This window comes from Ursus americanus, chromosome 6 (genome assembly GCF_024610735.1).
Source record: "Ursus americanus isolate L20-20 chromosome 6, mUrsAme1.1.p, whole genome shotgun sequence".
NCBI lineage: Eukaryota > Metazoa > Chordata > Mammalia > Carnivora > Ursidae > Ursus > Ursus americanus.
Genome location: NC_142132.1, coordinates 50,760,729 through 50,765,847, shown reverse-complemented (window position 1 = coordinate 50,765,847; position 5,119 = coordinate 50,760,729). Strand labels below are relative to the sequence as shown.

Sequence of the window (5,119 nt, the reverse complement as noted above, 5' to 3'; positions counted from 1 at the left end):
CCCTCTCCCTTTGCCCCTCCTCCTGCTTGCACACACATGCTCTCTCCCTCTCTCTCTCTAAAAAAAAAAAGAAAAAAAGGAAATAAATAAAAATAATTATTACTGTGGTGTTAGCCAAATAATGATTGTCTATTTTTATTATTCCCTATACATTATTAATTAGAATTCTATTGTTAGGAAGAGCTTTCTCTTCTGCCCATTTATTTGCTTATTCATATACTTATTTATATCAGTATGGATTTGTGGGATATTCATTTTATTCTATGATTAAAATTCCTTGCTATCATTTTTTGTTTTTTGCTCAGATTGTCCTAGATTTGTCCATTGGAAGTGCCTTTAGGATGGCTGTTACACGCTTTTGACATATTGCCATCATATTTTGACTTCTTTATATTCTGACACAAGATGCTCCAAGTTTTCCTGCCCTAAGCATGGAATTAGCCATTTCTCAAAATTCTAGTTCCTTTTATTGTCACTACCTGTTCTCATTGCTACTGGCTTGTTTTTTCTCCTAGGTTTCTCTGTGGATGGAATTAAGAAATAAATGAATATATGCATACATCTCTATCTATTTCTATATCTACTTGTCTATATCTATTCCTGTATCTATCTGTGTATACGTATTTATTTTTTCAAATATGAGTTCGTACTTATATTGCCTACTCCAATATAACACAACAGCGTTTCCCCCCCATGGTTAATTTTAACTTTTTTAATGGTATGTAGAGAGTTACCATGGCTCTATAGATACCATGGTGTCTATTTACAAAGATATACTCAGTGAACTGTCCCTCTCCCCACATCCCTTCTCCATTCCCATTTTCCCATTCTATCCTTTTTCCACTTACCTCTTGGAGGCACTGAATTCTTGAGTTTCTGATATATCCTGCCTGTGTTTCATCTTATTTTTCCCCGAACAGCTTTATTGGAATATAATTCACATACCATATAATTTACTCATTTAAAATGTATAATTCAGTTTTTTGGTATATTCACAGAGTTGTGCAACTATCACCACAGTCAATTTTAGAACATTTTTATCACCCTAAAAGAAACTCTCTCCTCAGTTTCTCCAACTTCTGCCAATCTTTTGCAACAACTAATCTGTCTGTGCATATGCCTAGTCTAGAAATCCACAAAAATGGAATCTTACAATGTGTTTTGTACAAGCTTCTTTCATTTGGTATAATGCTTTCAAGGTTCATCCATTTTATAGCATGTATCAATAATTCATTCCTTTTTATTGCCATGTAATATTCCATTGCATGGTATAATAATTTCCTAGGGCTGCCATAACAAATTACTACAAATTGGCAGGCTTAAAACAGCATAAATTTATTCTCTCACAGTTCTAAAGCCTTAAAGTCTCTAGATATTAGCATTTAGAGTGATAAAGATATCACAGGGCTGTGTTCTCTCTGAAGTCCATAGGGAAGAATTCTTTGTATCTTCCTAGCTTCTGATGGTACTTGGCAATCAATCCTTAACATTCCTTGGCTTATAGCTGTATTTTTGTATGTCCTCACCTCTTATTATAAGGACACTCTTAACTCATTACGTATGCAATTATACCTACCTTATTTTTAAATAAGGTCACATTCTGAGGTTCCAGGTGAGCATAAATTTTAAGTGGACTCTGTTCTACCCATTACATATAAATATACCACATTCTGTTTATCCATCAACAGTTGAAAGACATTTCATTCCTAAATTTGTTTATGCCCAATGAGCAGATACGTGAATATTTTCTTATTTCCCCTTCCTTTTTATTTGAAAGATGGCACACTGTTGTACTCTGTATTTCGGTTTTTTCACTTTGTAACATATCCAGGAAATCTCTCCATATTACTTCACAGAGATCTTACTCATTCTAATCTAAATATTCAACCATAGAGAATTTATTAACATATCCGTAAGATGGAAATTGATTAGTCATAAAAGCATTTTATTAACATGGGAAGGTATACATAATATATTTGTGCTTTTCTATAAATTTGTTTTTAATGTATCATACATTTACAAAGCATGAAATTTTTCTTCTTAATCTTTTTCCTCATCTATTAATTTCTTTTTCCCAGAGTCAACCAGTACTTCTATTGGAAGTCAATTATGCATGCTTTTCCACACCTTGCTTTTTCAGCTAATGTATCTTGGAGATCATTCCATGTTTTTAGGACTACATACTATTCCATTTCATTAATGCACCATCATTTATTTTACTGATCTTCCTATGTACATCTTGGTTATTTCTAGTCTTTTGCTACAACAAATAGAGTGGTACTATTTGTAATGACCAAAATAATTAGAAACAATACAAATGTCTATAAACAGTAAAATGGATAAATAAATGATATATTAATATGGTGGAATATGTAATGAGAAGAAAATGAATGAATTACTACACTTAACAATATGAATTAAACAAACATAATGTTGAGCAAAATCAAAACTGAAAGAGTGAATCCTGACTTCCAACTTACAGTAAAAATAGTTCCTTTTAGACCATTCTTTCTTGAAGGAAGCAATGTAACGCTGAACAAAATATAAAAGCAACAACCTGGGAACACCAGAAAACAACGAAAATTAGGCAGAAACTGAAGGAGAATCTATATTTGAAATAAGGGAATGGTCTCAAGTTTCCACCTTTTATGGCTTTTATCTCTAGGGCAAGCCCACGTTGGCATTAAGTGGCACGCCTAAAACATGATAGAAAACATGCAGTCTGACTGACAGGTTAGAATTTGAGTCTAGCAAAGATTAACTGCCTACTTTATGAAAAAAAAATTAACCCTCTTCATGGAAACACAGTTGACTGCTCTCTACAACAGGGGTCAGCAAACTTTCTTAAAGGGTTAAAAATTAAATATTTTAGACTTATAGGCCAAGTGGTCTCTGTTGCAGCTGCTCAACTATGCCACTGTAATGCAAAAGCATCTATAGACAATACATGCACAAATGGGAATGACTGTTCCACTAAACTTTATTCACAAATCAGGTGACCTGCCCACTGGCTGTAGTTCGCCAACCCCTACTCCACAACATCTCGTTTATAATATTCAGGATACAGTCTAAAATTATAAGACATACAAAGAAACATGCACAATGAAGAACAAAAGAAAACAGTGGAACTGGTATCTACCCAAAGAAAATGAAAACACTAATTCAAAAAGATATATGCAGTCCTATGTTCATTGCAGCCTTGGCATTTTTTTTTTTTTTGAAAGGTTTTGTGTGTGTGTGTGTGTGTGTGTTTTGGTCAGAGAGAGAGAGAAAGAGAAAGCACAAGCTGGGGGATTGGCAGGCAGAGGAAGAAGCAAGCTCCTGCTCAGTGGGACTCGATCCCAGGAGCCCCAGATCATGACCTGAGCCAAAGGCAGACACTTAACTGGCTGAGCCACCCAAGTGCCCCAGCCTTGGCATTATTTACTATAGCCGAGATGTGGAGGCAGGCAGCCTAAGTGTCCATTGATAGACAAGTGGATAAGTAGGATGTAGGGTACAGACACACACACACACACACACACACATACACACACACACAGAGGAATATTACACAGCTATAAGAAAGGATGAGATTATGTCGTTTGTGACAACGTGGATGGACCTGGTGGATATTATGCTATGCGAAATAAATCAGACTGAGAAAGACAAATACTGTATGATTTTACTCATGTAGAATCTAAAAAACAAAACGAATGAACAACAAACAGAATCGGGGGGGGGAGCAGAATTAGACCTATAAATATACAGAACAAACTAATGGTTGCCAGAGGGGAGGGGAGTAGAGGGACAGGGCAAATAGGTGAAGGGGAGTGGGAGATACAGCCTTCCAGTTATAGAATGAATAAGTCATAGGAATAAAAAGTACAGCATAGAGAATATACTCACTGCTATTATAATAGTGTCGTGTGATAACAGATGGTAACTATACTTGTGGTGAGCATAGCATAATGTATAGAGATGTTGAAACGCTGTGTTACACATCTGAAACTAGTGTAACATTGTGTGTCAACTATACTGAAATTTTTAAAAAAATCAAAAGATAAAAAAGAAAGAAATTAGTAGAGACCAACTGTGAAATGACTTTAATGTTGGAATTAGCACACAATTTTAAAATAATTATTTTAACTGTACTCCAAGATGTAAAAGGAAATTTGCTCATATGAATGAACAATTAGAAAATCTCAACAGAGAAATGGAAACTTTAAAAAATGGAAATTCTAGAAATGAGAAATGTAATCTCTGAAATAAAAAATTCAGTAGGTGCTCTTTCAACAGTTTAGAGATGACAGGAGAGCCAGCAAACTTGAATATAGAGCTATAGAGATTATAGGTGTGAAGAACAAAGAAAGAAAAAGATTGAAACAGAATGAACAGAGCTTCTGTAACCTGTGGGACAATATCAAAGGCCTTAGTCTATGTGTAATTGGAGTTCCAGAAGGAAAGGAGAGAGAGAATGGGGCAGGAGAAGTATTTGATGAATTAAGGACTGACAGTTTTCCAATAATGATCAGAGACCTGAACTTGTAGATTCAGGACATTCAGTGAGTCACAAACAGAATAAATACAAAGAAAACCAAAATTAAACATATTATAATTATAATCAAACTACCAAACCAAAAGATAAAAAGAAGGTATTGAAAGTTGCTAGTGCAAAATAGCATGTTACATACAAAGGGGAGGTTATATGAACAATTACAGATTTCTTATCAGAAAAAACGTTGGTCAAAAGAGAGTGGGACAACATCTTTAAAGTGCTGAAAGCAGGGGTGTCTGGTTGGCTCAGTGGAGCATGCAGTTCTTGATCTCGGGGTTATAAGTTCAAGTTCCACATTAACTATGGAGATTACTTAACAGTAAAATCTTTTTAAAGTGCTGAAAGAAATCTACCAACCCAGAATTCTATACCCAGCAAAATTTTTTCTTCAGGGATGAAAGTAAAATTAATACATTTTCCTATAAACAAAAATTACACACCATGCGATTCTGCTTATATAAAGTCAGTGGAAACAGAAGTCAGGTTACCCTTGGAGGGGATTGGTATTGCAAGAAGAGAGTATTTCAACACAACTAACCGGCCCACAAATTAGTAGCTTAAAAATAATAGCAGTTTTATTTT

The 5,119-nt window shown here is 34.7% G+C and overlaps 1 protein-coding gene across 3 annotated transcripts in view; it reads left to right on the top strand.

Moving 5' to 3' along the window:
* ADK (adenosine kinase) overlaps positions 1–5,119 on the top strand; it is a 540,886-nt gene that overhangs the window by 468,826 nt on the left and 66,941 nt on the right. The window lies entirely within an intron of this gene.